Source organism: Myotis nattereri, assembly GCF_964212035.1.
Source record: "Myotis nattereri genome assembly, chromosome: 4".
Classification (NCBI taxonomy): Eukaryota; Metazoa; Chordata; class Mammalia; order Chiroptera; family Vespertilionidae; genus Myotis; species Myotis nattereri.
The window spans coordinates 94,151,525-94,162,045 of record NC_138079.1 but is presented as its reverse complement, the minus strand read 5'-3'; positions in this window follow the sequence as shown (position 1 = coordinate 94,162,045).

Here is a 10,521-nt window from a genome sequence, read left to right as displayed (position 1 = left end):
TGCAGTGGGGTCCTGGAATCTGCCGTTCTCAGCAGACGCTGCTGCAGCCACAGCTTGGGAATCACTGCTGACCACAGTGACAGCTGCGTGCATCCGGGTGCCAGACACATACTGAGCACAAAGTGACTGCTATTGGCAGTAATAGTGTTTCCCGGTATCTCCCAGGAAGGAAGGCTTGCCACCTGAAAGTCTTTCCTGGCCCAGCTGAGAGTCCAGACGCCAACACCCTAGTCCTGCCCTTTGCCCTCCTGCCACAGGCAATAGGGGCCTGTCCCCCACCCCTGGTGACCCAGAGAAGGGCTGCGGGCACAAGCATCTGACACACTCAACCTCTGCTGCCCCCCTAGTGATCGGCCTGGGATGTGCTAGGAGGAGAGGAGGAAGCAGAGCTGCCTAAGTTCTGATCTCTGGGTAGGTTCCCTTTCATCCCCTAATAAATGAAATAAACTGACCCACAAAAGGCCCTTGGGCATGTGTGGAGGGAGGGTACGTGGGGCTAGATCAGTGGTTCTCAACCTTGTCTGCACATTAGAATCACCTGGGAATCTTTTTAAAATCCTGATTTCTGGGCTTCATCCTCCGGAAATTCTGTTTCTTTGTTATGGGGTGGGGCCACAACATTAGTAACAAAGCAACAGAATTTCCGGAGGGTGAGGCCCAGAAATCAGGATTTTAAAAAGATTCCCAGGTGATTCTAATGTGCAGCCAAGGTTGAGAGCCACTGGGCTAGAATGCCGTCTTTAGGGGGCAGGGGGTCTGGGTGGGGCCTAGGTGCTGCAGCTCTAACAAGCTCTCAGGTGACGCTGATGCCTCTGGCCTCTGGACCACCCTTCGCACTGTAATGACTCAACCACCAAAGCCTGGTTTCCTAGAAAGGCTATTGGCTCTTCTAACCCAAAGCTGGCTCCAGGCACAAAAGAGTATCATACTGAGAGGCTGGGCCCCAGCTGCCTGGGAGGAGCTGTGGGGGCAGGTGGAGGTGAGAAACCGTTGCAGAACATTTAGGGGCTTTTTCTCCTACCCCGAGAATCACCAGCTGTTGGTATCTGTTGAGTTGGGGCTCAGAGAGTCCCCAACGGGGTGAAGAGGCAGGAAAACCCCCTTGGAAGCCCCCTTTGGGGACCAACTGTCATTCATTGTCAGCCATCGGATAAGGGGTGCCTCGAGAAACAGCCACAGCTCCCAGCACGTGGAGGTCACCCCACAAGCAGTGGGTCATGCCGTTCTCTCCAACCCCCAACCTGTCCATCTGGGGGCACAGGCTGAGGATGCAGATGGCGGGGCCAGACCTGGGAGGCCCAGTCTCCCCACCCAGGAGAGAGCACCCTCCCTGCCCACACACCAGGATGGCCCTGGGGTCATTGCAGAATTTGGGGTGAGGGCAGAGAGCCTGAGGTTCTCCAGGGAATTCATCACTGACTCTGAAACCAGTTGCAGTGGATTCACCTGAGGCTGCTGGTTAAGAGGCAGATTCCAGGCCCCCACCCCAGGCTTCGGAATCACCAGGCCCACGCCTGGGAATCTGCTTTTCACGAGGGCCCCGGGGAGTTCTTGGGATCAGAGGCTTTTGGGAAATACTGACCTCTCCTCACGCTGGTACCACTGAGTATGCGCCACAAGCCACCCTCTGCTCGTCTTGGCCCAGAAGGGGGTGGGGAGCAGCGCTGTGAGGAGCAGCTCCGTCTCTGAGCCCTGGCCCTGGAGCCAGAACCACTCAGGGGAGGGGCTCCAGGCCTAGGCAGCCACTGGCCTCTGGATGGCCCTTGAAGGTCAACACCTGGAGCTGGGCAGGCCTGGCTGGGAAAGTGGCTTCACCTCTCCCTGGTTGGGTGGCTTTGAGGAGATTTCACCTCTCTGCCCCCAGTCTCCACATCTGTGAAATGGGGCCGTACCTACCCCCACCCAGCAGGGACTTTGCCTCGACCAGAGAAAACACGTGTAAACTGCCTCCTCTGAATAGGGGCTCAGAGAAAAGTGGCCTTGGTGATAGGGACTTGTGGTCGTCAGCAGAGAGGCCTGGGGTCCTAGGAACCCCCATGGGCCTTGCAGAACACAGGGGGTGAGCCTCATGCCCGAGTCACGCCCACTGAAGGGCATCTGTCTTCATAGAGGAATGGGCACTGCACATCCAGCTCAGTTGGCTGTTCCCTGAGCACCTGCCGTGGGCCCCACACGGCTTGTATCCGGGACAAACACATCTGGGGCAGGGGGCCGTGCCCAGCCCTTCCCCCCAGGTGGGACCTCAGACACCTGGACCAGGAGGCAGGAGCTTGGGTGTGAACCGACGTGGCTGAGTACTGCAGCCCGGACCATGGCTGGGGAGGCAGGAGGTGTGGGCATGGCTGGACTATGCCTGGGTCCGGCCACACGGATGTTCTGCTCTTTATCCTGTGGGAAACAGGCACTTGGCACAGAGTTCAATAGTGAGAGCAGGATGTGTGTGTGATCAGACCTGGGGCTAGAAAAGGCCCTGAGCTACACCCATTCTCCCATCGGGCAGGCTGGGAGTGGCACCCCAGGCCTGTCATTCCCGGGCCAGCAGCCTCTCCTCATCCTCAGCCTCGCACTCCCCGGGGGTGACACTCCCTAAGATCCTGCTAGTCCCTCAGATCTGCCCACCTGGCACCTGGCACCTGGCAATGGCCCTGCCATTCCCCCCTGATAGGGTTGCCTGATCGAGCAAGTAAAAATAGGGGAGCCCAGAGAAATGGAACTTCAGATAAACAACTGATAATTTTTAGTATAAGTATGTCCCATGAAATATTTGGGACATATTTAAAAATTATCAGTTGTTTATCTCAAATTCAAATTTACCTGTTGTCCTGTCTCTCACCTGGCAGCCCTATGACTCCAGGCCAGCTGCCCCTGCCTCTCTGACTCTCCGCCTCCTGCAGAAGCTGAGTTCATGTCACCATGGTCCTTCCACCTGACCAGTCCTGACTTCCGCCTCGCTGGAACCTGGGAAGGCAGAGCAGGTTGCAGAGAGAAGAAGGTGGGGCCCTCCTGTGGGCTCCCCTCAGGATCCCTATGCACCTCACCCCACCAATCTGTTAACATTATCTCTGTAAATGTGACCTGTCAACTAATATCTGATTGCAGATAAGTAGCCTGTTTGCTTAAGAATGCTAGGAACTAATTTCACAAGAAGCGAACTGCCCTGGCCAGTGTGGCCTAGTGGCTGAGCATCATCCCATGCGCCCCGTTTGATTCCTGGTCAGGGCACGTGCCTGGGTTGTGGGTTTGATCCCCAGTAGGGGCTGTGCAGGAGGCAGCTGATCAATGTGTCTCTGTTCTTGATGTTTCTGTTTCTCTCTCTCTCTTTCTCTCAAAAAAAAGGAAAAAAATCAACAAAAATATAGTTTTTTAAAAAAGAAGCAGACTCTGACCTTCAGGCATTTCGGCTCAGGGTGATTGCCTGGCCTTCAACCAGTTGTCAGAAGAACAGACTGTTGGCCTGCCTGTACTCCCTCCATGGAGAACTCTTTCAATTCCTCTGGTTTTTATTTCGTTGTCTCCCTCCTTATAAAAACACCTACCTGCCTGTGCTGAGATGTTAAGATGGTCTGTGACCTGAGTCACTTCTCAAACTGCTGGCTCTTTAATAAACTTACTTTCCTTCCACCAGCCCTTGTCTCTTGATTATTGGCTTTTGAGCAGCAGGCAGCCAAACTTGTTTGGTATCACCCAGTCACCTTGCCGGGGGCAGGTGGTACATGGCGTGAGCCCTGGGTTCTACCCAGATGGACCTCAGCTGTACCTGTGAGATGGGGAGAGAATCACTGCCCTGCCCACTCTGGGGGCCTTCGCTCACCCACTCACTCACCCACCCACCTACTGTGTGCTTGAGTAGCAGCAGAGTCCCACCCGCAATGGGCTGAAATTCTAGTTAAGAGAGAATAAGAATTACCAAACCTGGCAGAGAGAGAGAAGAGAGAGAGTTAGGAAAGATGTGAACCGTCTTTCAAGAACTCAGAACAGAGAGAGCAAAGGTGTAGAGCAGTGGTTCTCAACCTTGGCTGCACATTAGAATCACCTGGGAATCTTTTTAAAATTCTGATTTCTGGGCCTCATCCTCCGGACATTCTGTTTCTTTGTTACTAATGTTGTGGTCCCACCCCATAACAAAGAAACAGAATTTCCGGAGGATGAAGCCCAGAAATCAGGATTTTAAAAAGATTCCCAGGTGATTCTAATGTGCAGCCAAGGTTGAGAACCACTGGTGGAGAGGCAGCGGAGGGAGGGACATTAGGGAGGATGTCAGGAGGAGCTGCTCTGAGCCTCTACCTTTCCAGCCCCGTGAAAAGTCAGTGTGTGACCTGGAGGAGCTTTGATTCAGAGGAAGCAGCAGGTGCAAAGGCTCTGAGGCGGGAAGGGCCTGGGAGCCTTTCAGAATCATCGCATCTGGCCTGCCTACCATAGCAGAGTGCATCGCCGAGCCTGCCCTGCAAGGCCTTCTGGGCCAAGGGGAGTTTGGTGTCCACCTGACGGGCGGGGGAAGGTCGAAGCCACCTGACTGAGGACAAAGACTCAGGTTTCCGCCCCACCTCCTGCACTGCACCAGAAGGGCTCTGGCAGGATGGGTGGCCCTGCGAGGTAGGGGCCTGGGAAGGGTCCTGTTTGATGGATACCTCCTGGTCTTTCTGACAACCACCACCATCCATTCCGCAAACGGATTGCAGGTAAGGCCCAGCCCTCCCCGTCACCCGCGCCGGGCTCTTTCCCGGCCCCAACCTGGATATGCTATTTCTTTGGTAAGTCGTCTGCCATCTCGCCAGCTGCCCCTGGGGGTGAGGCGGGGTTCCCTGCAGGCTGAGAATGTGGGGTCCCCCACCCCAGGGTTGCAACAGAAAGCAGCCTGTGGGGAGATGCAAAGGGCCCAGGTCCTCCCCTAAACATGTTGCAAGAAAACCGTTGGGGAGAGGAGCCTTCTGGTTTAAAGAGATTTAGCACACGCCATGTGTGGGCCTGGTTACGATGTGATGTGAACAAATGGGAAAATAAAAATATGGGGGAATCAGGGACTAAGCCCCGATGAGGTGTTGGATAACACTGAGGGTTATTACTCATTGCTAAGACATGATAATGATATTGTGGCTTTTCAAAACTGATATATACAGCGGGTCCTCAAGAAGCATTGTTGCGTGCAGCGCCGTTTTGTTATAACGTTGATGAGGGAGAAGAAATGGATTCCCAGCCCAGGCCGCCGTCTGTGTGGGGTTTGCGTGTTCTCCCCATGCCCGTGTGGGTTGTCTCGGGGGGACTCCGGTTTCTCCCACCTCCCGAGGATGTGCACCTGAGGCGAACTGGCCTGTCCACGCTGTCCCAGTCTGCGCCCCTGTGGGTGTGTGAGTGGCCTGCGGTGGACAGGCATCCTGTCCGGGGGGGGGTCCCTCCCCAGTCCCTGAGCTGCTGCAGTAGATTCTGTCCCCCCCCACCCCCACCCTCCACCCTCCACCTCCATACACAACTCTGAAGTGGAATAAGCATGTTGGAAATCATGACCTTACTTGTTTTTATTAATTGTTTGTAAGTTTATGTTTAGCTCACACTGATTTCAAAGTTTAATATTAGAAGTGTTTTAGGTCTTTTTATTTTTTTGTTAATCCTCACCCCAGGATATTTTTTCCATTGATTTTTAGAGAGTGAAAGGGAGGGAAGAGAAGGAGAGAGAGAGAAACATCAACGTGAGAGAGACACATTGATTGGTTGCCTCCCAAATGCGTCCCAACCCGGGCCCGGGATCAAATCTGCAACCCAGATACATGCCCTTGAACGGAAAATGAACCCAAGACCCTTTAGTCCACAGGCTGAGGCTCTAACCATTGAGCCACTGGCCAGGGCCATTTTGGGTCTTTATTTAGACGTTTGGTGATGTTTTTGTGACTAGAAATTCACCATAGGAACGTAACCCTTTTTTCTGTCAATTAACCTAGGGGAATATTGCTTTCATGATGTGTTATTTCGCTTAAGGTCACAGTTGTCGAGAACCTATCAAAGGCGTTAAGCGAGGACTTAATGCAGCGGTTCTCAACCTGTGGGTCGCGACCCCTTTGGCGGTCGAACGACCCTTTCACAGGGGTCGCCTAAGACCATCCTGCATATCAGATATTTACATTACGATTCATAACAGTAGCAACATTACAGTTATGAAGTAGCAACGAAAATAATTTTATGGTTGGGTCACAACATGAGGAACTGTATTTAAAGGGCCAGAAGGTTGAGAACCACTGACTTAATGTCATTTCGCATATAAAATTGACCCTTTTAAAGCATCACATACAGTGGCTTTTAGTACATTCACAAAGTTGGGCAATCATCACCACTATCTAATCCCAGAAATGCTTCTTTGCCCTAAAAAAAGAAACTCTGTACTAATTAGCGATTAGTACAGGCCCTGGCAACCGCTAGTCTGCTTTCTGTCTCTGTATTTGCCTGTTTTGGACGTTTTATGTGAGTGGAATCGTATAACGTGTGTCCTTTTGCATCTGGCTACTTTTCCTGGGCACAGTGTTGGAGGGTCCGTCCGTGTTGCAGCATGCATTGGTTCTTCACTCCTTATTGCAGAGCGATAGCCATCGTACGGATATAGCACATCTCATTTATCTCTTGGTTCGCTGATGAGCACCTGGGTTACTTGAGCACTTTGGCTACTATGAATAATGCTGCTGTGAACATTCCTGTGCAAGGTGTTGTGCTGGGACCTCCCTGGGAGTTGAATTGCTTATGGCTTTGTTTTTTATGAATCCATTTTTACCAAAAAAAATTCAGGTGACATGATGTTAGAATTTGCTTCAAAATCGTACAGAAGGGGGAATAGGGGATGTATTAATGTCAAGGAAGAGGCAGTACAGGCTGAGAACTTTGAGTCGGGATGAGCATGTGGGGGTTTATTATACTGTTTACTATTGTTTAAATGTGAGCACAATTTTTTTTTTTAAAGTTGAGGCTCAGAGCAACTTTGTTTTCCTTTCGATTCCCACCAGGCGCTCTCCAGTAATGGAAATGTAACTTGAACCACATGTGCCATTTTAAATTGCCCAGGAACCACCGCTAGAAAAGTTAAAAAGAAACAGGAGTTGATTATAATCATATTTTCCTTTAACCCAGTACATCCAAAACATGATCATTTTCACGTGTAAGCAATTTAAAAATGACGAAAAGCGTATTTTACGTTATATTTTTCTACGAGGTCTTCAGCCCCGTGTGCTTCACGCACGGCTCGCCGCATTTCCAGGGCCCAGAGGGACTCCTGGCTCCGATCGCACAGCTCGGCTTTGTTTCGAGGCATCTAGTGCTCCTTTCTAAAAGCTCACGTGACTTCTCCTTTCACTTGGTTGTTTTTATCCAACTACAACCTCACTGAGTGCTGCACCCCTGTGCCTGGACCAGTGTACCCAGCACAGAATCGGTGGGTGAGCGGGTGAGGACCCCGGCCGCGGTGGGCAGGGCAGCGGCTCTCTCCCCACCTCACAGATGAGCAAGTGGAGGGCCAGGCACAGCTGAGGTCCATCGGGGTAGAATCCAGAGCTCACTCCGTGTACCATCTGCCCCTAGCAAGGTGAACGGGGGCCCCCGAGGACAGCCCACGGGAGGACCCCACCTTCTTCTCTTGGCAATCTGCTCTGCCTGCCTGGGGCCCTGCCTTGGGTGCCGGTGAGGAGAGGGACAGAGGCCGGTCAGGTGGAAGGAACACTATGGCATAGGCACAGTTTCTGCAGGAGGCGGAGGGTGAGAGGCAGGGGCAGCTGCCCGCACCTCAGAGGGTGGAGCAGGGGGGAGGCTTCGTGGGCCTGGGTGTACCCTGGCCTGGAGTCTTAGGGCTGCCACAGGAGAGATAGGACAGCAGATAATATGAATCGGAGAAAAACAGTTGATGTATTTTTAGTATAAGTGTGTCCCGAACAGAGCAGGATGTCTGCGTGGCTTGGAGCCCTGCCTCTGTTTCCCTGCGGGTGGTGCTCTGATGACACGAGCCCTGCCGGGCGGTTACGTGGGGATGGATGGGCTGGTCTGTCAGGTGCTGGCACTGACAGCCGCGCTCTGGCCTTTCTGCAGCTGCCACTCCTGCCCCCTCTGTGCGGCCGCTCCCGGCTCCCACCCTTCGGGGCCTCCTTTCCTGCAGCCCCACGATGTGGCCATTCTGTGCTGGAAGCTTGCTCCCCTTCCAGACTGCCCTTGCCCGAGGTGGGAGGCCTCCGCTAGGCCAGCTGGCCTTCCCAGAGAGGGGAAATAGCAGCCAAGCCTTGCTGTGTCCCGCCTGGCCTCCCAAACAACCTGCCATCCGATCAGGCCAGAGAGGAGTCGGCAAACAGACCAGAGGGAGCACCCCGTTGCCCAGGGACAGGGGGCAGGAAAGCCATGTCCACAGCCGGGCCTTCTCTGGAAGCTGGAAGGATGAGCAGGGGTTCCTGTTTGTCTTGCAGCTCTGGCCTCGCCCGCCCGGAGTGGCAGGAGCTGGGCGGGTCCTGCCCACGGGTTAGTGCGGGGAGATCAGAGCGCCCGTCTCACCCCGATGGGTAGCCCCCGACCAGGGGAGGTGGCCCCCACCACTGTGCCCCCACTGGGCCCTGCTTGCTGGGGACCTGCCACCCTGTCCCACCCACACCTTCCCACTCAGCAGGCCAGACTGTCAGAGTTCCAGAAACTCCCAGCCCCTCCCTAGCCCAGGGCTGTGGAACCACTGCTCCCTCCCAGGAATGCCCCTCCCCTGTAGATTTTCTTAGGACTGAAAATCTGAGGTATCCCTTCCCTGACCCCCAGCTCACATCCCAACCAATCACTCAGTCCCTCTCTGGGGTCTGGGATATAGATAGACGTGTTTTGTTCTCTTTCTCAAACTTTCCATGATCTCTAATTCTCTTGTTTTCTTACTAGTTTAGCAATCTGGCTCCTCCCCACTCCCTCACTAGGGTATTATCTTCATAAGAGCAGGTGCCCCTTCCGCCCACCAGCTCCGTGCTGGGCACACCAGGGGCCTTGGACAGGTGCCTGGTAAGCAAGTGAATGACGAGATGGCCAGCTCTGGAGATGCTTGGGCAGCGAAGCTCTGCCCATCGTGCAGTGAGGACTTTTCAGGTCAGGGAACAGAGGCCTGGACACCCACCTGGGGCTCTGGTCTGGATCCAGGCTTTTCTAAGACACACACACAGCACAGACCCAGATTGGGGGTCTGGACCCTAACTGAGTCCCTGGCCTCTTGGTGCCTTCCTTTCTCTGTGCACAGACTGGGGCTGGAGCTGCCAGGGCCCGGGGTGGACCACTCACCCTAATCCACATGTACCCTGATCCGGCTGGCACTCCGGGACTGTGGGCAGGTGGAGGTGTGCAGAGACCTCACACCTGTCGGCCTCACGTACAGAGGGGCTGAGGAGCCTGGCAGACATGGGTGCCCTGGCTCCGAAACCCCGCCCTATGCTCAGGGATGTTCAAACGCAACTCGTGTGCGCGGGAAAGGGCACCAGGACTGAGGATAACAGGGAGGAAATAGGACCCTCTGGCGGGGAATCTGACTCAGCTGTCCAGGAAGTGGGGGAGGGGTGGGGGTGGGGGCAGGAAGGGGGGGCCAGGCGGCATGGAAACCCTGGCCTCAAGGAGGCGGCGCCCAGGCCTCTCCTGGCTGCGGACCAGGCGGGCCAGCCAGCAGGCAGCGAGCCAGCAGGCAGGAGAGCCACCACTTACGGGAAATGCTCAACTGAGAAGAAAGGGTGGCTGGTTGTTTGGCCTCACACACTGGCCCCTGTCCAGACGGGTGAGGAAGCCTGTGCAACCACATCAACTAATACCAGTTCCTACTGGAGCAGCAGCTGCCGGCCAAGAGACAGGGCCACCCATCCATTCCTTCCTCCCCATTTATTAAAATAAAAGGGGAGAGAGAGAGAGAGAGTGAGTGAGAGAGAGAGAGAGAGAACACTCCCTTGGTAAAGTATGTTAATGCATCTCGAGAGGCAGCCACGTGCCCTGGCTGAGAGCTTGCCTGGATCTGATGCCGGTTCCACTGCCTGAGCTGGGAGGTCTGGGCAAGTCAGTAAGCCCTCAGCCTCAGTTCTGTGTGTGAAGCGGAGATAATTATGGTGGCTTCTTCTAAGGATGCGGGGACGAGGGGGGCGGGGAGTCTAAGACTTAGTAGTTGCCCACGGGCTCAGAGCATTGCTTGCACGTAGTGTTTGCTAAAGAAATTATGTCAGTCTGCCTTCATGACCACCCCAGGAGTCAGCAAGCTCCACCAGATGGTACCCATTTTACAGACAAGTGACTGCGGCTCAGGGTGTGTGCGTGTGTGTGTGCGTGCGTGTGTGTGTGCGTGTGCGTGTGTGCGCGTGTGCGTGTGCGCGTGTGTGCGTGCGTGTGCATGTGTGTGCGTGTGTGCGTGTGCGTGTGTGCGTGTCTGCGTGTGTGTGTGTGCGTGTGCGCGCGTGCTTAAAGCAGGCACACTCGGCCAGCAGGTGGGAGAACCCTGAGTCAGTCTTGGGCCTCGGGCCTCGGGCCTCGGGCTCCGAGCTCTTCTTGCCACACAAAGGCGGG